Genomic DNA, 25,531 nt, shown 5'->3' with positions numbered 1-25,531 from the left:
GTCCACATAAAATATCTTCACCAGAGAAGGAAGGAAGTTGAACAGATTTTGCTCAAGAATTTTTTCAGCTGTTTGTCAAAGTTAGTACCTTATAGAAAGAAAACAGAGGCAAAGATAGCCCTGCTTGGATTTTATATCCGGAAGCCCCCAAAACAAAAATATTTGGGCAACCTCGACCTATAGACCTGTTCTTACATCTGAGCCATGAGTCTACTCAACCTAAGGCAAGTCCCTCTAGGCCACTGAGATGTCTGAGTCATTCTTTCACAGACAGTAGTGAGAATTCCTCTGAATTAGATGTGTTCTGTGAACAGGTGAAAGGGCTCTATCTCTGTGTCTCTTCTCACTTCTACATTCTTCCTAGGTGATGTCATCCACTCCTTTGGTTTTACCTATTGCATATGATACGTCATGAAAAATATGGATACTGTAGTCAAAGAAAAACTCTATATAACTCACCAAAAGGTCTCCTCTAAGCTCCAGATTCATTGGATCACTTAGGAATTCTTTTAGTTGCAAGAAACAACAATAAAATTCAACTTACAGTGGGGTGGCAGAGATGATTAGCTGTTCACAAAAGCCACTCTTCCATAGAAGCTGGAATATGGTTTCCTGGTTATCCTACATTTCTCAGTTTCTCTTGCAGTTAGATGTGGCCATATGATTGAGTGGAATGTGAGTGGAAATGATGTGTGCCATTTACAGGCCTGGCCTGCAACACCTTCCCAAAGGGCATCTCTATCCTCTTCCCCCTTCTGGCCAGCTGTGCTTCCACGCCTAGAGCCGCCTTGGATGCCACATGTTGAAAACAGCAGAGCTGCCTTTAGCTTGTGTCCTTGAAGTTTCTACCACCACTGACCTGAAGCAGCCAGACTCGATCACTCAAAAACAAGAAATGAATGTCTATCATGTCTGAGCCATTGCTGTTGGGGTCAACCTATTACCCTAATATATCCTATCCTAAATAAAACAAACGCCTAAAGCTAACAGAACATTTTACCTTACTCCACAAGTGGTTCAGAGATATCAGACACTAGCATTTGTTCAGATGCTCGAAGTTGCCATCAGGGACCAGGCATCACTTTCTGCTCCACCATCCCAGTGTATTGGATTTGTCCTCATGCTCCTGTCCGTGGTCACAAGACAGCTGCTGCAAGGGGATATGGCTATGGGGGTTGTGCCCACTTCCAGGAAAAGGGTCATTTCCCCAGTTAGCTTGTCTTTTTATTCATCAAGAGAAGCCCCTTGTTATGTTTCATTAGCCAGAATAAATGAGTCACTTGCCCATAATTTGACTAAGTGGCCAGAATGAGACTGGCACGACTTGTTTAGACGCATCCTAGCTCATCCACAGGGGTTGGTACTACACTCTTCTAATCTCAAAGGGTCTCTGCCTGGAACTGAACACACTGGGGTGCCAGCAGGAGGAAAGCGGGATGTGAGGGATGGATGTGTGCAAACAAAGATCGGTATCTGCCTCCCTCGTGTACCCAACTGTGTGTTGAACACCAGGATTCGTCTTTGACACTTTCTTTTCTCTCACTTCCATACCCAACAATCACGAAGGCCTATTGATTTTCTCTTCTAAATATTCCTCAGTTCTGCCCTTTTTCTCTGTTCTCGTCATCTGTTCTCTGCTAGAGCTATCTCCAATCTCTTCTTCCACTCCATTTCCTGCGGTCACTGGAGGGATCCTACAGAAACTCGAGTCTGACCTCAACACTCCGCTGCTTAGCTTCTCCAGTAGCCATAAGCACCTGCTGGCTACAGAATAAACTCCTGTGTGTGAAATCTAAAGCCATTCATGGTGTGACTTCTGCCTTTGGTCTAACTACCCAGCAATACCTCTTTATTGTAAGTCGTACACACATCCGTTGTGCCTTGATTCCCTCTGCCCAGAACACACTTTTCTTTCCTTTTCACCTGTCCAAACTTCAAACTTCATTCAGTCTTCCCCTGTCTCTGCCCCAGGATCTGCTTAGGCCCTCCCCTTGCTCCTCTGTCTGTGCCCTGCAAGCTCGTCATACTGCACTAGTGCACACGTTCTCAGCCCTTCCACATCCTTGTCTATGTGTCTGTCTCCCAAACTACCCTGTGACCTGCCCAAGGACAAGGGCCATATCTTACTCATAGAGTGCATCACTCAGTAACTGGCACAAAGTAAACACTTTTGCAAATTAGATGGGATAAAATCCTAACTTGGCACCATGCAAGTGATTTGAAATGAGTTTTTTAAAATCTTTTACACTTGGGACTGCCATCCAATTTCATTGGTATGTTCCTTCAGGATTGGGGAATAAATGTCTCTCTCCATAGAGTACACTGTCAGAAGATCAATTCTTTGTTAAGTAGGATTACCAGATTCCTACGGTGCATTACCAATAGGGTGGTAACGTGAAAATGTGTTCCTGGGATGAATGAGTAAGGAGGCAGCACTTGGGAATAATTATAATATATTATTATTGCTTAATAATAGCAGCCAATAACTCTTGGACACTTACCTTGTGACAGCACTTTGCATGTATTTTCGAATTTAATCCTTACTATACCCTCCTGAAGCAGGTGCTCTTATTATCTTCATTCCACAGAGAAGAAAACCATAGTCTGAGGGTATAAGAGTTTGCTTAGGTTTACACAGCCAGGAAAAACAGACCCGAGATGGAAACCCAGTTTTTCGGATCTACTGATCTCCGTTTAACTTAATCCATAGGGAAATCTTGGCACGTGAAGAGAAACAGAATTTTTGGAAAGACTGAAGTTCAGCTTGAGAATTAGATGTATTCTCCGTAGTGAAAACCCCCAGCGTGATTGAATGGTGGTCAGCAAGCACGTGGAGATCGCTCTGGATGGGCTGCTTCCATCGGAGAATTTCTCTGCCTGGGATCTCAGGGATTCTTTGGCAGAAGTGGTAATGTTTTCACTCAGAGCTTCTCAAACCTGAGTGTGCACACCGATGGCCTGAGGTGGGGTCCTGCTAAAACGCAGACTGAGGACTGCGGCAGTAGGTCAGCGTCAGGCATGGTCCCTGCTGGCCTGTCTGTCACTTCTGCAGATCCTCACCTCTCTGAGCCACTGGCCAGTCCCACCAGCCCACCCCACTGTGCCACCATGGCAGTCCTCGCCCTCTGACGGCAGGGGGCTGTGGAACCTAGGCAGTTCCCAGGATTCTGTGCATGACAGGAGAAGGGATCACTGAGTCACAGGGGAGTCCGAGTCTTATCCAAATCTCCCTCCCTGCAGAAAATAAAAATCTACTTAAAAAGAAGTTAAATACTCATCCAAACAACTGCCACAGCCATTCTGTGAAATTGGTAAGAGAATTGATTTGCTCATCAACCTCTAATGTTACCTTTTGACTTCATGCTTTCACGACCCAAGAAAGTCTCCTGAAATAGAGAGGGCTGAGAGGTGATTCAGAAGCTGAAGAGCAGCTGATCGTGGCGTGGGGCCATGGGGGCACGCTGGGCAGGATCCTCGCCCCCGCCCGGCTTGTGCCTCCAGCCAATGCTCCCCTGCCAGGTGAGGCTGTCCTCTGCCCCCATGGACCTGCGTCCGCCGTAAAGTGTCCATCTGCTCACAGGCTTGGGGAGAGGACAAGAGGCCTACAGGCTCCAGGTGCTGTTAGCTAGCTCATGCGACTCACTCCCAGGTACACGGTCTCTCGATGGAGCACAGGCAATACCGTGTCCTCAGTGACCGCCTGTTGACTGACACCAGTTTTTCCACAGTGGGGCTCTTCTTTTTATGTGGTTCCTGCCATATCCTCTCCTCCCACACATTTTGTTTCTCTATCAAAAAAGTTTCCATTTTCTTCCTTGAAATCTTTTTCCTGGTCTGTCTTTTTTTTTCTCTTACTTTCTGGCCATCCTTTTTCTAATGAGGTCAAAGACAGCCATCCGGCCACAGGTGACCTAGAGAGTTTGGGGCTTAATTTGAGGACATGAAATTCAGACATCCAGAAACCACAGGGTCTTTGAGGGGGATAAATACTGAGTGAGTTGCAGCAAAGGAAAGGAGGAGGAAAAGCTCGATTTATTGAGTGCTGACTGTGTACTAGTGACTGTGCTTGCTGCTTTCACATACCTTGACCTTGCCTTCGCCCCACAGCACCTCTGCAGAGCGCGCAGATCAGGACTATTATCCCATTTCACAGGGGGAGAAACTGAGGCTGAAAGAGATCAAGAAATTGCCCAGGCTTATGCAACTGGTAGGGACAAAGTCAGAATTCAAACCCAAGTATTCTAAAACTACTGCCCGGTTTCTGTCCCCTGTGCCACGCTTCAATCCTAGACTCTGGCACTTCTTAATTATCAAGTGTCAACGTTCCCTTTCTAACTGAGAAGGAAAAGGAGGCCCCAGGGGACTTTGGGACTTGCCATGGTGTGCGCTGCCTGGCTGCACCCTTTGCTTCACTAACTATAACGTGATGTTTTCCATGTTGTGCATATAAGTGTGTTCCTGAGGGTTTCTCAGCCTCACGATGATGCCAGCATCACATACCCTCTCTGAGTCTCAGTTTCCTCTCTGTAAAATGGAGGCCATAATAATACCGACCTCATAGGAATCCATGAGAAACATTTAGCGTAGCATATAACTCATAAACACTGAATCGTCATTATCTATTAGAATTGTTGTGGTTGCAGCCACTGTTATAATTGGTACTGCTGTCATTACAATTGGTGCTCAAGACAAATTCAGTCCCAGTCTGCTCCAGTCATGTATCTAACAATAGCCACTGAGTGCCTCGCGGCGCCAGGCACTATTCTACAGACGAGAGATATGGCAGTGACAGAGAGGACGTCTCACCTGTCATGGAGCTGACATCCTCATCAGGGGGAGAATCAACACATAAGGAAACAGGTCAGTTCCTGGCAGTGAAAAGAACTCTGAAGGAAGCAAAATAAAAAAATGGGACAGAGTGATTAGCCCTTGGGGCGGGGAGGGATGCTTTGGCTTAGAGGTCAGGGAAAGCATTTCCGAGAAGTACATTTGAATTGAACCCTGAATGATGAGAAGGAGCCGGTCAAGCAATGACATAAGGAAGGGCAGGTTAGGCAGGGGGAACAGTCAAGGCAAGGTCCTCAGGTGAGAACAAGTTCATAGCATCAAATATGCTTTCCTGATTCCAGACACTTTCTTACACAGAGTAGAAAGTAGTATTTATAGCCATTACAAGTACGGACAGCTGCTGGAGCCAGTCCTGCCTGGTTTCATATCCAGACTGTGACCTTGGAAAGGTCACCCAATCTCTCTATGCTTCTGTTTCCTGATTTGCAAATTGGGGAAAACACTAGTGAATACGAATTTAGTTAGAGACAAAGACACTTATAATTGATCTTGGCACATAATAAGCAGTCAATAAGGGAAAACTATTGATATTATTATTGAGCCCTTAATTAATACATGCACAGGATATGAACAGTTCCTGAAAATAATAAGCAGTCAACAAGCGTTTGCTGGTGTTATTGGTGCCCAGCACCCAGGGGGTTTTCAGTCATGTGCGCACTGAATGAGTGGACCACTTTGGGGTTTTCATGTGCCCTTCTATGTAGATCAAGTGGAGGGGAAGGACTTGGCATATCACTGTACACTTCATCTAAAAACGTGTCAGTATAATCTCCATGGTCAGGACGACTTTTGTTTATCAACATGTCTGCCTTACAGAATGGAAATGATGCTTTCAAAAAATAAAAGAAAGAAAAACCAGAATTACAAAATTTAGGGCATTCTCTTTGAAACAGATGACTTTTTTGCCAAATGATTTAACTACTGTTTCCTCAGCACTGACTTGCAAAGTGTGGTACATCATTTCTCTATTTCCTTCATCATTTCCTGAAGACGTTCATTCTCTTTAGGAGGTGAGATGCTGTGGTGAAAGGCTGGGTTCAAATTTGGCCACCATGGAGCTTGGGTTGGTTTCAACTGTTTCCCATCAATGTTTTTCTGGCTTCTGTAAGTTATTACCTATGGGCTATTGGCCCTGGAGACACCGTAATTCATGGCTGACACAGTTTTGTTCCCATGCCAATCAGAAAGCGCAAATTCCTCCCCACAACTGTCAAGAACTGGGTTTTATGAGTCCAGGCCAAGAGAGTTCATGGCTGGGACCACTATGGTGCAAGTCTATTGCAGCAGGAGACCCTGGTGGTGTTTCTCTGCATGGGGGACCTTCCCCAGTGGTGGAGCCACCAGGCCTGGGGACTGGCGTTCCTTGGGCAGCCTCCCATTCTAATTGCTTGGCCCTTCATAGGGAAACTGATTTTACAGATTCTCTATTTAGGACATCAAGATAGGTTACCATGGAAAAATGACATCTTCTAATTAAAAACACAGAGAGGTCACAAGTTTCCCAGAACAACTAGGGCACAGATCCTAAAAGGAAAGAAATGAAACATTTGAAAAAAAAAAAGTCAAACAAACCTCCAGAGCTGCGTCAGCCTGTAACTTTCCAAACCTGAATGAAATGCCTTGTGTGGAAGAGCATGCCGAGTGGATAGTGTAAATTCACCCCAGTGGATGTTGATTTTGGTTGGCGAGGGCTCAGTTGGGCGGCAGATTAGGGATGCTTAGGGAAGACTGACCTAGACAATTATTCAGGGCTGTCTTTTAAACTGTGGATGTCTTAATCTGCCTCCTCAGGACTGGGAGAGTACATGGAAGGGAAGGCGTGAGGAATCAGAAGGCTGCTAGTTGCAGGGGAGAGCACGCCTACCACTCTCTGTCGATTTCCCTTCCTGGTAGCATGCTTTGTACACGATTGAGAACAGCACCTGTAACATGTGTTGTACTACTTGCTGTCTTGCACACTGGACTGTAGGTTTCTCCAGGACAGGCATGATGTTGTATTTATCTCTGTATCGACAGTGCCTGACATATTCTTTGGTACATAGAACATGTACAATAAATCCTTGTTGAGTGAATAATAATAGTAATAATAGCTGTTATTTACTGACTGCACTGAGGACTGGGATATTATTAATCTTCTTTTACAGTAAAAAAACTACAGCTCAAAGAGGCAAAATAAGGCACATAAATCCATGCTGCTAATAAGTGACACGGCCTGGATTGAAACCCAACACGGTCTGGCTCCAAAGCTCCGGGATAGATGAATCCTCATGGGGTTGATTTTCTCTCACTGAGAGGTTGATGAACCAGCATGTGGTTCGAGGGACCCTTTGCCCTGGCTCTTTCTCCCTCTCACTGACCTCTTGTTGGCTCTCTCCAATCTCCAGTAATTCCTGTACTAGAGTAAGCAAGAGAAGAAAAAATCTGCTCTGCAGTCTGGCTATTTGACCAAGGCTGGCGTGAAAAGAGAAGCCCAGGCTGGCGGTGGGTGAGGATGGGGGATTTCCAGTTCCTTTCTCTCCCCTTTTTCTGCACATCCCTTGTTAGTGCTCCCCATGTGAGGAAGGGGAAACCAGCTGTGCTGAAACACCCTTTATCACTGGGGAGAAGGTGTCCTTAGCTAGGATTGAATTTAGAATGGAACCCCATCTAGAAATTCATATTGACGAGTTGAATGGAGTGGGTTCTTGCTTCACCAATACCGCCATGTTGCACAAATGCCTGGATTCCAGGCACCTAGAATATTACCTGAATAACATCCATGGGAGCTGGGTAAGAAGGCTTTTGACATCATCTTTCAACTTTCAAGTATATTTTGCATTAGACTTTATAAGCAGCGTACAATAATAACAATATGAGTAGCCTTTAATAGTTTAAAAAGGCCTTTTACTCACCTTACTTCATTATTACCCTGTGAGGTAGATAATACTATTAAACCCCTTCAGAGATGATGGAACTCAGGTTTGAAGGATGAGTCACTTTCTCTCTATCAACTCTATTGCAAGTATTGTCCACAGACAGGAAATAGCAATATAAGCTGGAAGCTTGTTAGAAATGCAGATGGTCAGGCCCCCTCCCAGACCTCTGAATCACGGTGGGTGGGCTCAAGAATCTGAGTTTTGACAGCTCTCCAGGTGGTGTCCTTGCATGACAACTTTTCAGAAGCACTGCCCTGGGACCCAGAATAAGTGATATTCTCTCCCCCCCCCCCCCACCCCCCCACCACATGATGCTCTGCTGGAGGGACTGGAGAAGCGCAGAACAAGCCAAAACCTTTGCTACAAGTCACAGGGCAACTTTGACTTGTTGAAAGAATGCAGACTAGACATTTACCTTTCTGAGGTTCAGTTGCTAGTTCTATAAAATAGGCATGCTCTCTACTTAATTTTCCTGGGCATTGGTGAAATCAAATGCATTAATGTATGTTAAAGTACCTGCAAACTGTTAAATACCAAACACATACATTTTGTTGTTTACTATTATTGTCACCATAGTAATTATTGTATTATTATATTTTAAACATAGAAAAGCTAGGAACTAATGAGTAAACCGGGGTTTAAAATATGTAATAATTCCCAGTAAGTTCCCATTACATAATTCTATTCTGTAAGTACAAAATTGTTATCATAGAAAAGAAAAGGAAGGCACATTGAGTGAACCCAAGCTGGTGAACAATGACAACAATCATCACGATAATTCCTTGTGTATAAAGAGGTGCCACTCTGTCTACCCACAGGGACAAGGCTTGACAGAAGAGAGAGAAGATGCAAGACAGACTCAGGATACCTGTATCTGCATCCAGGCTCCGCCACTGACAGGTTATTTGATCTGAGACAAGTCACTCACCTCTAACAGCCTTGTTCCTCTCATATAAACTTGAAAGCATAATAATAACTGCATTAGAATAATAATGATTTACTTGACGTTAGGCTCAGATAAGAGGATGACTGAAAATGCTCTGCAAACTGCAATTTACTGTACAAATGTTAATTGCTCTGGTTGCTGTTGTTGTTTATAGTAAGAGACTGAATGACGCTGAAGAGAGAGAACAGTAGCTCCTAGAGGAAACTTTGAGGCCTACTAGGAGGAAGGCTGGGAAGGGAGAAAAGTAAGCAAAAAGGAGGAAAAAAGGTTTTTTAGCTCCCTAGACACTGGGCATCAGAGGGACAGCTCTCTTGGTTGCAGGGGAGGCTGAGGAAGCCCAGAGCCTGAAGGCAGCGGGAGAGGCTCTAGAGAGGCCAGATTTCAGGGGGCCACACTGCCACTCAGGGGCTGAGGATCAGACCATTGGAACTGGGCACACCAGATCAGAGTGTCCCACTCAGGGCCAATCGCAGGCCTAGCCCAACTGTCCAGGACTCGCATTCACAATGGCCTCAAATTAGACCTTTGATGCTGTTTCCAGATGAGTTTGTGTAGTCACGGAGATACTGACAGAGTGAGATGTTACTCACTCAGCTTTAAATGTGTGTCTCATCTTAAGCTGTGCCTTTCTCTAGTGCATTGGGAATTCAATTTTTATAAATCCTTTGATCATATTGTGGATATCGCAATTATAAATTTTTTAATAAAAATATTGATTTGTTAAATGTAAATTTTTTTTTTTTTGAGAAAGATTAGCCCTGAGCTAACATCCACTGTCAATCCTCCTCCTTGTGCTGAGGAAGACTGGCCTTAAGCTAACATCCGTGCCCATCTTCCTCCACTTTATATGTGAGACACCTGCTACAGCATGGCTTGCCAAGCGGTGCATAGGTCCACACCCAGGATCTGAACCAGCGAACCCTGGGCCACTGAAGCAGAACATGCAAACTCAACCACTGTACCACCAGGCCGGCCCATAAAAGTTTTAAAGTATATCATAATTTTTATGAATCTATTTGGCCTGTCTTCATTTTTCACCGTATCAGGAGCTTCTGAGAAGCCCCAGTCAAGGTCAGCAGATCTAGAAATCCAGCTCCCATATGGGACATAGCTGGCAACACTCATATATGCATAGATATGCTTGTGTGTTACCTGAACCTTCCTGTAATAACTCTTTGTGTTTGCATAATACTTTAAAATTTACAATGCATTTCACATACATTCTCTCATTGCTTCAAAACAACCTTATAAATAAAAGAGATGCTTTTATCTTCATTGTTCTTATTGTCCACTGCCATGTAACAAACTACCCCAGACCAAGCAGGATAAAACAACAGCAACATTCACTCTGTTCACGAACCTTCCGTCTGCCCTTGGAAGACAGCTCCGCTCTGCTCCACCCACCGTGGACTGTTGTGGCTAAAGCGCTGGGAACTAGAATCTCCTGGAGGCTTCTCGCTTGCCCACATGTCTGGGGCCCAGGCCGGGAAGATTCAAACCGAGGGCTGGGACTGCCGGGGCTCTTCCATCTGTCTGTCTCACGTGGTCAGTTGCTGACTGTAGTAGAAGATACGGAGCATCTAAAATAGGCTGCTCACACTGTAGGTGCTCAGTGAATGACAAATGCTTGTTTTGGAAGGTAGCTCCCTAGAGAAAAACTTTGTAAAGTAATTGTCACACCTTGGTGGAAGGGCAAGGAGAAGACCTGCCGTACGCTCAGGTATCTGAAGGGATGAGCAGGATTCGGTTGTGGGGAAGTTACCAAAATAGCTCATTTATTTTCTACTTTTGAATATGAGCTCTTCTGCTGGTTTTATTGCACAAAAGGGAAATGGACAGGGACAGTGAGATGGTCACCTCAAATGTCCTGTCAAGAACTTGTAACTCCCAAAACCCATCTTTGGAACAATGGTCCTGAGCAGGTACACGTGCCCACGTCTGTGTGGGTTTTGTTTCCAAATGAGCTTACTTTGCAACTCCAGCTGGGGCTTTTAACCTTGTTGTAGGTCACCCACCCACATGACCAAAGATTTAACTGCCAGGAATGAGGTGGCAAAATGTCAAGTGTTTTGGTAAAGAGCATAAAATGAGAAAGCTGCTCAGGGGACTTATCTCCCGCTGCTTTCTAAAAAGCCAGACACACTTTAATTGGGTTTATATATTTCCAAGCTGATACAGTTGTACCAAAGTCTAACAGAGAGAGCTATAACGTAAAAGTCCACAAAGGATGCTTGTCTCTCGCAAATTTTTAAGTGCCGTGACTAATCAGGATGAGGGCTAGATGCGTGCAAAGTCTTTCAGAATGCTGATCTATACTTTCTCGAATGCAGAAAATGCTATTCATCTTCACTTAATGAGAAGGGATCCTATTTGAAGTCTAAAACCCCAACTTTCTGACCAGAACATGGTCTGTCTACTGATCTTTGACTGTGCAGCAGTGGTAACTTCCCTATGGCTCTCCTGGTAAAAGTGGTTCCAGTATGTTCTCTCTGAGAAAGACACATTTAAGGGCTTAAATAATAGTATGAATTACGCTGCTTTTTTCTTTCTGAGTCTTCTTTCAAATACATAGAGTTTAGCTTCTTTGTCAAGTTTTGCTGGCTCTGGAGGTATGGTAACAACAATAATGATAAACAACCACAGCAATAATAATAATAGTCAATGCTTACGTAGCACTTTCCATGTGCCAGACACTAAGCGTTTTACGGGTATTACCTCAGATAATCCTCTCAACAACATCAGTTTTGCAGATAAGTTTACTAAGGCCCAGAGTAATTTGCCCAAAGTTACACAGCTCGTAAGTGGTGGAGCTAAAAGTTAAGGCAAGGCAGTTTGGCTGCAGGATCCATGCTCACCAAGGACAGGGTCCTGGTGGACCGGTGCATTTAGAGTGTGGACAGAGGAAACAGTGTTTACAAAACTCCACAGGGGTTGACAATCACGTGACACTACCTCCCCTGGGTAAGTGTGCGTGGGCACATGACCCAGTTGGCCACTGTGGGTACCTTATCTGCTGGATACACTGACTGGTGGAGGGTAGGCAGTAGTCAAGCAAGACCAATCAGAATTCAGGAAAATGTCGATTCTGGGAAGGAAAGGTCTCTCTCTTGAGATCAAAAGTACTAGGAGCCCTGTAAAGCCTGGAGCTGCCAAAGGCCATTTTGATCCTCATGAGGAGAGATCTTTCCCGAGAATAAAGTCAACACAGAGATAACCTGAACTGAGAGATGATGGGGAGAGGCGGAACTGATGACATTGTTTGTTCCAGCTGGGCTGGAATGCCAGTCCCACCCCACTTCGGCTCCCTGACCCTCCAGTTATGTGAGCCAATACACACCCACCTATGCTTAAGCCAGTTTGAACCAGGTCTTTGTCACTTCGCAATAAAAGAATACGGGGAGTTTTACCAAAAACATTTAAGGGAGCCGGTAGTAGGCAGGGCAGAGCTAGGACCGCCAGGCATAAGTTACATCAAAGCAGATTTGGTCCAGGGTAAGTCTATATTCAGTGACCTACTTGTCAGTAAGAGCTTAAAAACACACAAGCAAAAAACAAACTTTTGTTGAACAAAAAACAGAAAAAAAGTTTCTAGGTCTGACCAGACTGTGAGTAGTGCTCATAGTTACAGTAATAACTCAAATTCCACTGGCCTGTTGCATTCACATACACAGCTCAGATCCTGCAGTCCTCCATAAGTATTTCCAAGTGACTCGTGGCAGCAAACAGTGACCTTCTGGGCCTGGCTGCGACTCACCTGGGCACTCCTGTCTAAGGCAATGGAGCCCTCAGGACCACCACTGGGAAGCGGGTGACGATGTGGAGAGGACTGGGGCCTTGTCCCTCCCAAGTGTCACTCTGTGGGCTCTGCTGCTCTGCCCCCAAGTCTTACAGAGTTTTAATTCAATTGCTTGTTTGGGTTCCAATTTCAGCTCCTCTTTTTTTCCTAGAACTCAGACGTTAGTCTTATGGAGGTGGACTGGGAGATAAATCTGAGTGACAGACGCTGAATTATTCTCTCGAATGCCCCTCAGTCTCAAGATTAATGCTTTTTTTGGTGGTTAAAGTTGATTATGCCTCTTTCTTTCTGCCCTTAGCTTGGGTTGTCTGCAAATGGACTTCCGATGGTCAGCTCCCCAGTCACTGGACATGCCCAGGTCTGTCTGGTCTCACAGGTGTTGCACGTTAATTAAATATAATTAGGGTGAGAGACAGGGATGGAGCATAGAGGACTACATAGACTGTGAGGTAGAGAGGCTCCTAGAGGCCCCAGCAGGGACTGGAAGTGACTTTCTACCAAGACAAGACAAGACAAGACGGAGAATAGAGAGGGAAGAAACAAAATGTTTCCTTCCAGTGAAAAGAGTTTGGTTCTGTCCTCTCTCATCATTTCTGGCAACATCACAGCAGGTTTCTGCGGCCCTCCTGCTACTTTAATAGTGGGCTTGGCACGCATCAGTCACTGCCTGTTAAAAGATCATTTCTTTAAGCTAAAAATAAAAATTCTCATACAAATGCAAAGTGAACACATGTCAAAGATTTTTTAACTCATTAAAGAGGGAGCCAATAAGATGCAAGAACAGAATTAAAGGAGAATTCCAAAAGTGCACATCTATACTGACCATGAAGAATATGAAATAAATTTACAAATAACTTCAAAACTGGTCCATCTCCACAGGGCAATAATCAAGTGAATCTCTAGGAGACATAACTTGCGTTTCTATGGACAAGAGTTATTTGCATTACTATCAGTATTCTACCATTTACAGAATTTTAAAAGAAGCTCAAAGACAGTGAGAGGTAGGGATAACTTGCACGTGTGCCCTAGATAGGACAAGCTGTCATCATTTTTGCTCATTTCAAAGTTTTTCACAATTCTTCCCTCAATACCCAGTGGTTGTGGGCTGCCAGCAGGCAGGAGGCAAGGGAATGGTGATCAAGAGCCAGTTTGGGGGAAGCAGGGCCATGTGCAAGTCTGACCAAGTGGGAGCTGGAAAGGAATCTCAGTGCTTCCCGGATGAAATGGATCAAGAGGTGTCCCAGGAAGTGCTGGGAGATGTCCATAGAAGTCAATTTAGAAGAGAAATTAAGTTTCAGTGGCTGCAGGCAGGGTGAATTATTTTGTACACCAAATCACCCAGTAGCTTTATAAGGTGGTAAAAGGGATCAATTAGACCTGGGTTTTCAAAATGTGTTTGGCAGAGCCTTAGGTCGCCATGTTGGGGCCTAGAGGTCACGACTAGGGCAGGGAGACGGCCAAAGGGATGGGCATCATGACTCCCCCATCTCTGCCACTAAAGCAGCCCCACTTTTACCTATTTTACATACTGAGGGCTGTATAGTATCTCACTAAAATAAGAGATTAAAAAATAAGTTGAAAAAACAGTGAAATGTATGTGAAATAAATGAAGAGTTGGGCTATTTTTTAAAATACAGCTTTTGTTTTATTTCATGAGCTTGTATGTTACGTTGTAATATTTCAAATTTATACCAAATATGTGAAACAAACAGGAAGTGATTGCCCAATCATCCCTGTCTCCTAGGATACTAAAAGGCTAGTAAGTTCAGGGCTAGGACCTTGTCATCCACATAGCAAGACTCCTCTAACCTTTCATTAAACTCACATTCTTATAAACAAATGAAAAGCAGTTTTTAAAAAGGCTAACACCCAAAGTAAATAACCATCCTCTCCCTATCCTACAAATTTGCAATCAACCACCTTTCCCATTGGCCCTCGTTCACCCTCACCACACCCCACCAGGAAAATTAAGTCCTCGTGTCTTGGGTGGTATTAATCTCTAAAATTTTGCCAGAATAAGTCCTAATTTCAGAGATAATGGAATTATTTGCTCTTCTTGTGATTTCCCAGGTCTGACTCTTCAGTAGAGAAGTCTCTTGTTCATGTGTAGAAAGGAGACAAATTTACAAATCTCATACTAAAGACAAAAACAAAAAACAAGGCTTGCACATCAACAACTTCCTCATTCTGTATCTTGAACCCAGAAATTTACCATGACCCCCAATCAACCACCTAGGCCTTTGAGTCCTTGTATGTCATGTTCCCTCCCACCAGATGACCTTGACAGTCTACTCCATCTAGAAGGAGCCGTTGTCCATCACTCTTTGTTAACTCGTGCCTATTCATCCTTTAGATCTCAGCTCAACGAAGTCTTCCCTGACTTTGATTGGGTCCAAATCCCTCTATGCTATGCTGTCATAGAACCATGAACCTCAACTTAGCATATGTTACAGTTGTAATTTTACACTTATTTTTGCAATTATTTGATAATTCTTTCTCTCCACCAGAACTGTAAGCTTCATACAGGCAGAGAACATATGATTTTACCCACATTTACGTACCCAGCCCCCAACACAGTAGGGGTTCAATGCACACTCATTGAATGAATACATGAATGACCACATTTTCTAAATAAGAACTAGAGTTGTAGGGTCTGACAAGTCCCTCACCTCCTTCAGGTCTTTACTGAAAGCATGTTCTTAGTGAGGCCTTCCCTGGTCATCTCATCTAAAATTTGCATGCTTCCCAACAGCTAACCCCCACCGCCTCACCCCACACACATACACATACTCCCTAACCTCCTCTTTGTTTAATTTTTATCTTGCCACTTTTCCCTATCTAACATAATATATGATTTATTTAGTTACATTGTGTCTCCCCCTGCCTCCAAGATCAAAAGCTCCATGAAGGCAGACTTTTATTTTTATTTGTATTGTTTATTGATGTATTCCCAGCTCCTAGAACTATGCCTGGCACATGGTAGGTGCCCAGTAGATATTGGTTGAATAAATTAACAACTTCTTAAAGTACCAAGAGGAAAGCAGATAAAATGTTTCAAACTTGCTTCAAATGCTTTAAATGCTTTAAATTTGAATTGTACCAGAAAATCTAGTCCAGGCCACTACGAGAATCTCTTCACTGGTCTCCCTGGCCACCCTTGTCCCTCTTCACACTGTCCACTATGCAGTAACTACAATAATATTATTTCAAAGTAAATTAGGATAATCGTTCTGCTGCCCAAACCCTTCAGAGACTTCTCATCACATGTGCAACAAAATCCACATTGCTCACTTCCAAGGCCAATGTGACCCATCCCTGGATCCCTTTTTTTTGTTCTTTTTTGAGGAAGATTAGGCCTGAGCTAACATCTGCTGCCAATCCTCCTCTTTTGCTGAGGAAGACTGGCCCTGAGCTAACATCTGTGCCCATCTTCCTCTATTTCATGTGGGATGCCTGCCACAGCATAGCTTGACAAGTGGTGTATCGGTCCACACCTGGGATCCGAACTAGCAAACCCGGGCCACCGAAATGGAATGTGCGAACTTAACTGCTGTGTCACCTGGCCGTCCCCCAGACCCCTTTTTGACCCCATCTCCAACCCCTCTCTCCCTCCCCTACTCTGCCCACGCCACCAGGCTGCTTGCTGCTCCTTCAGTGTGCCAAACTCATTTTCATCTCACTAATGTTCTTTGCATGTGCTGTCTCCTAGAGATCCGCGTCTCTCTGTCTGTCTCTCATCATCTCCTCTGGAGGCTTTCCTTAACCCCATCTAAAATAGCCACATCCTCCCCATCACTCTTTATCCCCTTACCCTGACTTAGTTTTCTTTACAGAACTAGTAACTCTCTGCTGTAACGTGATTTACACATTTGTTAATTATCTGTCTCTCTCCATTAGAATGTAACTTAGTAAATCCTTGTTCGTTGAATAAATGATGGTCTTCCTATATGGTCCCCACATCCATCATACCAAATACTAAACAGAGCAGGAAAATTTGGGTTCAGTCTGTCGTATCAGACACAGCTGTGAATCATGCTCCCTACCCTGACCCAGCTCCCCACATTTATTGTGTGAGTTTATATGCATGGGAGCCAGGAAGACTGGATGAGCTTGGTGATGGGTTCGCAGCCCCCTCAATGGACAGACACGGCGATGGAGAGGATGAGCAAGGCAGATGGGAATGAAGGGATGGTTTTCCCAAGGCACTTGCTATCCTACAGCACCAGCAGAGCCATTAAGGGTTCTGGTGACAGATCAGGGGAGGTATAAATTCTCCTCATCTCTGTCAAGGACAGAGCACAGCTTCCATGCCCTGAGGTCAAGGGGAACAGAGCTGTCAGGTGAATGGGGGAGCAGCAGGGAGGCAGCCCAGGGATGTGGCATTCCCACAGAGGACACTTCCCCTTGTGGCAATGGTGAGGCACCTCTCAAGGGGCCCCTGGGCAGAGGACACACACAAGGTGGTCAGAGAGGAAGAACCCTTGCTCCTCAAAAGACAGTCAGTGACCCCCCCCACCCCCCCGCCGCAAAAACTGGGGAGGCTTTGATATAAGAACTGAATGGCACAAAAATGGGCAAACCAGGTCAGCCATTTAAGGTGTAAGTGGGTAACAAGAGCCCGTTTATACCCATATAGCTGGTGAGATAGAGGGACGTTCTGGCTACGCAGGTGCACCCCAAAGGAATTTTGCCACAATTACAGCACATGCTCTGAATTATGAAAACTCATAAGCAGATTGAACACTTTGTCCATAATCAAGGCTCAGAATTTGTTATCAATTAAATTTGCTATGGTATTAAGGCTTATTGCTCTTTTGGAATTACGTATCAAGATCTTTAAAATGTGTTGAGCTCTTTGACCCAGAAATTCCCTTATGGGCCTCTATCCTAAGGAAGTAATCTGAAACTCAGGGAGATAAAAAAGCCTTATGCATGAAGATTTTCATAAATATATTACCTATGATAGTGAAAGTTTTCCACCTTTATAGAGGAATTGTCAAATTGTTTGTTAAGTAAAAATAGTGGAGAAATAATGTATGAATTCCTACAACCTGAGAATGAGAAAAATTTGTCTAATTATGGCTTGAATCTAGAATCAACATACAGAAATATTGATCAAGTCAACTAGATCAAAAGGAAAAGCAAATTTTTGTGTGGTGAAACAGCACTCCTAGATATTAGAAGAAGAAAAAGATCGACAGCTCAATAGAAAAATGAGCCAAAGACATGAACAGACAAGATTCATAAAAGGAAATAAAAATGGTCTTTAAACATATTAAAGCTGCTCAGGCAGATTCATAATAAGAGAAACACAAAATAATGGTACGTGGAGATATCATTTCTTGCCTATGAAATTGGCAAAAATCCAAATGTTTGATAAAGTGTTCTGGGGACGAGGCTACGGGGAACCGGCAACCCCCTCACCCCTCTTAGCAAGGCAGTAGCAGAGCCCTGTGGAGGGGTTGGCAACATCCAGCAAAATTACAGATGCAGTGATCCCTGGTCCTGGCAATCCTAGTTCTAGGAATCTATGCCAAAGGTACAGTAACACAAGAATAAATACAAAATAGCATATGCGCAAAGTCATTAATTATGGCCTTATTTGAAATAAAAAGATTGGAATCAATCTGAATCTCCATCATCATGGGACTGATTAAATAAACTACAGTAAACCCACAGAGTGGAGTCCACACAGCCAGGAAGAAGCTGAGGAAGAGTTCGAGTAGTTTTGTGGCGAGGTCTCCAGGATATGCTGGCAGGTAAAAAGAGCAAGGTGCGGAAAATGCAAATGATGTATCTGTGTAAGGAGAGGAGAGGATATAAAGGCAAACATTCTTATACATATGCATGCATATTTGTTTATATTTTAAAAGAAACAGTGGAAGTCTAAATTAAAATCTAATAAAAATGGTTACCTACAGGATGAGAAGGAATGCAGGGATAGGGGAGGAAGGAAGCAAGATTCATCTGAGTATGCTTTGAACATTCATTCACTTATTGCACATAGATCATTTAATATTCAAGCTTACTGTGATATATTCTAGCAACAAAACTTAAAAGCAAGTAAAACAAGCATAACAACAACAAAAACTTCAAAAAAGTCTTAAACTTTACTTTTAGTTACGCTTATCGTTTGAAATTATATTTGCATTGTCATTTTAAGCTATTTTCCGTTTTCTAAGAGTTTTACAGTGTAAGATTTATATTGCAAAATAGTGTAAGGAAAAAGACATAGAAGTATAAAATCAGAACTATTAGGTAAATATCCTATGATATTTAAATTTGAATTAGAAATATTAGTACAAACTTAGTCTTTAAAAGATACACATATATACATGCTTTTTTTTTTTTTTTTTTTTTTAAGAATTTAAAGCTCTGTCTTTGCTCTGTCCACTGAGAAGCCTGGGAAGAAACACCAGCCCTATTAATGAACGTCTATAGTGTCAAGATCTGGTTTCTAAATATCATTGTCCATCAAAAGGAATGGAGCTCCTAGGAGAAATGGCTATTCCAGAAGTGGGGCTAGGAATGTATAATATGAGCCGGACACATCTTGTCACACCAGAAACAATGACGCTATCGGAGGTTAATAGTCTACAATCAAAATGACACAGAAGCCAGTTTGAAGGGGCTCCCTAAGCCAAAGTTAGAACAATTTGTGTATCAAACAGAATAGATAAAAACACATTGACTATTAAAAAAAATCAATGTGCTAATACTGTTAGTCAAAAATGAGAAAGCCTCACACTCACCTCTCAGAAAAACACTTTAATTTGTTACCATTCAAGATATCTATTACACTGGTTTCTTACTTATTGGTAATTAAACAGGTAGAATGAGATATTTATTTTCCCTTCCTGTAGGAACTATATTTTAGGTTGTGGCAAATTGTATTTCCAGAGATGGCCACACTATCTCCCATCCCATATGCTCTTCTGCAATGTGACTATTCCACCCTCCCATCAAGAGGTGGGGTCTCTGTCCACTGCCCGGGAATCTGGGCAGGATTGTGACTGCTTTGACGAACAGACGATGGCAAAAGTGATGCTTTGTGATTTCCAAGGATAGGTCATAAAAGGCAATTCAGCTCCTGCCGTGTCTGCTGGGACACTCATTCTGGAGCCCTCACCATCTAAGCAAAACAGTGCAAGTCCCCTAAGGCCACTACACTGTGAGAAAGCCCAAGCTACAAGGATAGTCCATTTGTAGAGGCTCTGGTTAACGGTCCAAGCTGAGCTCAATACTCAAGTCATTCTGGCCCAAGAGACACGTATGAGTGAAAGAGCTTCCAGATCACTCAAATATCCAGTTGTTGAGTCATCCCAGCCTTAGAGTCTTTCCAGTTGAGGCCCAGACATCACAGAAGAGAGACATGTCATCCCCACTGTGCCCTGTCTGAATTTCTCACCCGCAGAATCCACAAACATAATAAAATTCTTGTTTGACACCTCTAAGTCTGGGGTGGTTTGCTATACAGCAATATTAACTGGAACACAGGATCACTAAATAGCCCTATTAATAAGGGGAAGCTCTTCTTTACGGAAGAATTTCCATTAATAAATAGAAAGAGAAGCTCAATAGAATTTCAGCAAATAAACAGAGAGGAAGTGATAGAAATAGAAACTGACGTTTTACAACTCCTAACGAGGTATTTGATTTTGGTAATGTTCAGCAATGGATGCTAAAACCATTAGGGAGAAGACAGAAGGGGAACTGGATATTTGGAGGAGGGTAGAACATCACCCCACTGATTACTTGCTGGTCTAAAGGGGAAAAAAATACAACTTTAAAAGGGACAGATCAGGCTGTCACCACTTAAACTCACTGATCAGCTAATCTTATCTTCACTTTTGGTGGAAAAATTTTATATTATGTACATTCTGATGCAACTTGAAATATGATCTAATGATTTTCTTTGTTTTTTTTGGTGAGGAAGATTTGCCCTGAGCTAACATCTGCTGCCAATCTTCCTTTTTGTGTGTGAGCTGCTGCCACAGCATGGCCACTGACAGATGAATGGTGTAGATCCATGCCTGGGAACGAAACCTGGGCCACCAAAGCAGAGCACACTGAAGTTAACCACCAGGCCACCCAGCTGGCCCCCTATGAAATATTTTTTACCAAAAATGTGGTTGAGATCAAACTTTTAATTTAAATGCATGAATTAGGATAATATGTTTAATGATATTCCCAGGAAGCAATCCAGAAGGTAGAGAATTCTAATTGAAAACTGACCCAGTTTCCTCAACAAGTCAATGGAATAGACAAAAATTGTGAATGGAGGGAAGATTCTAGGTTACAAGAGACTCAAGAGCCATAACCACCAAATGCAATGCATGGCCCTTGTTTGGATTTAGGTCTGAGCAAACGAACACTAAAAAGACGTTCTGAGGACTACTGGGAACTTTGGACATTGACCAGGTATTAGATGATATCAAGGAATAATGTTAATTTTGTTAGGAGTGATACTAATATTGACATTAAGAAATGTCCTTATTGTTAGAGATGCAAACTGAAGTATTTAGCAGTGAAATGTCATGATATCTGTAATTTATTTTTAAACATCTTCACAAAAATAGGTACAAATATTGCAAATGTTAATTATTGCTAAATCTAGGTAATAAATTTTAGGGGACTTATTGTTGTACTCTATTTTTCTATGTGTTTGAAATTTTTCATAGTAGAAAATTAAAAAGTTGTGTAGTTATAATTATAAAAGTTATAACCCTAAAAAAGTGTTAACAGCCTAAATGCTCAGCTCTCAGGGAATAGCTTATTCAGTTATAGTACATCTTCTGGGTAGAATAGTTAGCCATTTACGATTATCATTGTGAAGATTATAAAAAGGAAAAGAGCTTGTGATTTATATTAGGTGTGAAGATACAAAATTATGGTTACTTCAGTTATACTGGGGAGTGTGTGTGTGTGTCTGTGTGAGTGTGCAGTCCCATCTTAAAAAGTGATACAGTTCTACTTCGTCCCTCATTTTCTTGTTGATTGGCTTGGGGGATGGCTGGTCAGAGGGAAGCAAGACTGGTGTTGCCGTGGGCCAGGCGCTGTGCAGGATCTCAGAGGGTCCAAAGATCCCATCAGGGATAGCGTTCAACATCTCCTTGGAGGAGCTTCTCATCGTTAATGAGCACTCTGGATCATCTCTTTCCCATCTTATTATGTGAAAATATAGCATTCACGTTGGCTACCCATTTTAAACATTTTAAAAACCGAGGTAGAAAGACTGCCAAGGTTAGGAAGAGAGCTGTATTGAGATTCTAGGTCATGAGAAAGTTGGCAGTGGCTGGATCTTTATTCCTGCTTTAAATACCTTCATAAAGACAGTGCTGGGCAGAGGCACAGATCCTAGAAGAATGTGGGACAGGAGGAAGACAGTCTGATGAACGCACTTCCCTCCATCGCCAGGCTCTGGATTGGTGAGTATCGCCCTGATCTTCCCCTCCACGTTCTTCTCACTTCCTCACCTTTCCCCAGGGTGGGCATGCAATGATCTCCTGTCCTGCCCCACCAGTCCTATGGCAGAGCTTCCTCGCCAACCATTCATCCACGTGACAGGTACATGCAGACTAACAGCTATGGTTCAGTGATTTAAGGTAGATTTGCATCCCAACAGCAGTTAAAGCCTGAAATCAAAGAGCCCTTACTCTGGCCAGAATGCTTCTAGGTAAGCAGGAGGTAGGAATTTATTTTTCAGGTATTATGTTGTCCCAGAGCTCCTGAGTTCATGCTATATTGGTGGTTACCTCCTCTTCTTTCAGGTAAAGTCATCCTGGCTAGAGAAATACCAAAAAACAAAAAAGACTCTTTAAGGGAATTATTGAGATTGTTAATGAAAAGGTGGTATGAGGAACCACGAAGGTCAGAAGGCTTTACTTAGAGTTTATTCACTCCTTCCACATACAGTGGCTTTTACTGAATGCCCATCTCAAGCCAAGTGCTGTGCCAGGCCCTGGTGACTGAATCTTCTACTACCGAGGAAGGGAGATATGTAAACAGATGATTTATGATATAATGAGGTAAGTAATAGAAACAGGTACAAAATGTTAAGGAAACACAAAGCAAGAAGCAACCAACTCTGACAGATATATCTGGAACGTTTTCACAGAGAAAATGACATTTGAGCTGGGTGAGCAGGGACAATTTATTTAACCTCTCATGGCTTTGATTCCTCATCTTTGAAGTGGAAATGATAATAGTACTCTTACCAAATAGTTGTGAGGATCAAATGAGCTTTTACATGATGCAAAGTGCTTGGAACAGTGCCTGAAAGTAGAAATTGTTCAAGAAATATCAGGGATATCAAGCCATCAGGAAGGGAGGGAGCAGATAGGAGGAAGGAAATTTTCCAGGAAGGGAGTGAGAACCTTCTTATCAGAAGGAACAGCATGGGCAAAATGCAGCGTCGTGGAAGAGCATGGCTTGTTAGGAGAGCAGACAGCAGTTCAGAACATCCAGAGCACGCGCGGCTTGGGGAGACAGGAGTTTGGGGCCAAAGGGCAGGAATGTTCCCTGCAGGGCTACCTCACCCACCCACACCAGCATGGGTTTTTCTGTTGGTTGGTGGATGCTCATGCCACATCACTTGTTGAAACCTTGAGGCTCACCCATACCTCCTTTATATTAATTACAATGGGTGGGTGGGGGGTAGGTGAGAGGTGATTTGAAACAGAGAATAGGGACAGAATCAGACTTCTTTTTTAGGACTGTAACTCTGGAGCAGTGAAGAGAATGCATCAGAATTAGGTGGGTTAGTGGTCTGGAGAAGAAATAGTAGGTTTCGGGAGTTTGTGCCTCACCCTCTAGTTACGTGAGTAACTGGTTTCTTTTGGTTTTGTCTCCCCTGTTACACCATGAGCTACTGAAGGGCAAGGATCATCTTTTTATCTCCAGCACCAGCATTATTACTACAGAGTAGGTGCTCAATAACTACTTATTGAATAAATTAGTAACAGAAGGAATGAGATGAAATGTTGAAACCCTGTACTAAGACAGTGGTGGTACAGAGCGAGAGAAGAGGCCAGATGCGGAAGGTAATGCTGAAGTAGAAGCAACAGGACTTGGTGGCCAGTCTAGGAGTGGGAAAAGAAGGTAATAACGCCCCAATAATATCAATGAGGTCTCTAAGAGAGGCAGTGGAACAAATGGTGGAAACATTCGCAGAGATTGTCCACGGACGTGTTTGAAGGTCAGATGATAAACTCTTTATAAAGATAAAAAACTGGCTGTAGTCAGAGTGAACAGTCACTCAAGGAGTGTGAACTGAAAGGCAGCAGGAAGGCCTCCTGTGGCAGAGACTGCAAGTTGTCACCCGATATCTGTCCTTTGCGTCCTCTGTGGTAAAAGAGTGTTGCCTGGACACATGGCTAACCAAATTGGAGACTCCATTTCCCAGACTCTCTTGCAACTAGGTATGGCCCTTTGACAAGGTTCTAGAAGATGGAATATGATAAAAGGCAACTTGTGCAGCCTCCAGTTTGGGCCACTAAAAAGCATAGGCCGGCCCCTTCCTTCTCCTCTCCCAGGTAGTGTGGATATGGTGGCTGGAGCTGGGACAGGCTTCCTGGACCACAGGTGGAAGCAAATTTTGAAGATGGCAGAGCAATAACGTAGAAAGATCCTTAATCCCTGACACTGTGACCTACCGTGTTAGGCCTAGCTGCCCATGCTTGAAGTTCACGTGAGAAAGAAAGAATTCTCTCTCTTCGTTAAGTTACTACCATCTTGGCCTTTGTTACAGTAACCAAATCACTATTGTAATATTCTTCCCCAGCCAAAATAATTCTTCCACACCAGGGTGCTTCTGAAACTCTGTGACTGAAGATTTCTTCCTTTGGATCAAGCATTGTTCTCCTCCTTCATTGTGAAGAAGATAAAGATGATTAATTACCAATTCACATTACAAGATTTAACTAAAACGTACTTTCTTCAATGAAATGGAATCCTAGAGGGAACCTAAAGACTATGAAAGATTACGATAAAAACGTTAATACCACTGGAAATAGTCATTTACACTTCATGATCTTTTATAGGCCCTATAAAGAGAGAGGCTGGAAGTGCCAAAAGACACTCTTCTCCTCTGGTCAAATCCTGTCCAGGGTCTCTCCTGGTAGGGGCAGAAGGTACAGTGGGACTTCCAGACACAAGAGCTCACTGCTGATTAGATCAGTATGGGAAGACTTTGTGGAGGGGGTGGGCTGGCTGTAAAGAAAGAGGCCAGCCAGCTCCAAACTGACATTTTTGGATAATGGAAGCAATAGATGTCATGGTATAATTTTTAAACTAGTGAGGAAGCCAAAAATTCTCTCTTTTTCTTTTCTCTGTGTGTGCGGTTTTTTTTTTTTTTTTTTTTTTTTGCTTTAGCTATATTTGGGTGCCAATTATACACAGAAAAGCCAAACTCAGTTTGTTAATGTCAGGCTATAGATACATGTGATCTGGCAAAGGGAAACTCTTTGCAATTTTGAAACTTGTCATCAGGATTAATGGACCTGGAGCAAAATGTCTGGAGCAATGTTTGGTCCTTCAAAGACCCTGAAGCTCACGTCTAGCAGGGCTGGGCAACCTCCCAGAGCTGGGCAGGCACATTGCCATGATTCCAGAGCTCTTGGCAGACCGCCAGGCCTGCTGCTCCCTCTTTCCTCCCCAACGCTACAGAGAAGTTCAGAAAGTGCAGGTTACTCCCATGGGTCACCTGGCAGATGCCCAATGCCCTGTGGAAGAGGCTGGCCCTGAAACCCAGGAGTGGAATATTCCCCAGAACGACATACAGGTCTTCCCTTTGTGATCTGAGGAGCCGCTGGTATGGTGATAACCCCCAATGTGGAGAAGACCAGCTCTCTTGGGTCAGTGGTAGCACCCTTTCTTCTGGGATCACTCACTTGCTGGGAGCCTTGGACCGTCCCTGGTGCAGCTGATATCGTGGAGACCACAATAGTCATCTGGAAGAAAGGTCCAGGCTCCCTCAAAACCTTGCGCAAATCCTTGTAGCTATGAGAATACTGTTTATCTCCTCCA

General features: G+C 43.4%; 1 protein-coding gene and 1 long non-coding RNA gene across 4 annotated transcripts in view; one reads left to right on the top strand and one right to left on the bottom strand.

Annotated features, from left to right (window-relative positions):
- Positions 1 to 10,330, bottom strand: part of NGF (nerve growth factor) — a 149,788-nt gene extending 139,458 nt beyond the window's left edge. The window contains exons 1-5 of one of the 3 annotated variants that reach the window (XM_070267177.1): positions 10,070 to 10,268; positions 4,807 to 4,886; positions 4,084 to 4,168; positions 2,502 to 3,234; positions 1,001 to 1,150 (exon numbers count right to left, since the gene is read on the bottom strand). The gene's annotated coding sequence lies outside the window, so the exon portion shown is untranslated. Of the gene's footprint in view, positions 1 to 1,000; positions 1,151 to 2,501; positions 3,235 to 4,083; positions 4,169 to 4,806; positions 4,887 to 10,069 lie in introns of all 3 variants that reach the window. The other 2 variants (XM_070267176.1, XM_070267179.1) reach the window with 2 other exon arrangements.
- On the top strand, positions 4,721 to 9,983 carry LOC138924106 (uncharacterized). Its single transcript, XR_011438748.1, has 4 exons — positions 4,721 to 4,860; positions 5,856 to 5,952; positions 7,233 to 7,329; positions 8,582 to 9,983. It is a non-coding gene; the product is annotated as an uncharacterized lncRNA (long non-coding RNA).
- Positions 10,331 to 25,531: the final 15,201 nt, after the last annotated feature.

This window comes from Equus caballus, chromosome 5, assembly GCF_041296265.1.
Source record: "Equus caballus isolate H_3958 breed thoroughbred chromosome 5, TB-T2T, whole genome shotgun sequence".
NCBI classification, from domain to species: domain Eukaryota; kingdom Metazoa; phylum Chordata; class Mammalia; order Perissodactyla; family Equidae; genus Equus; species Equus caballus.
This window is presented reverse-complemented; position numbering and strand designations above follow the sequence as displayed.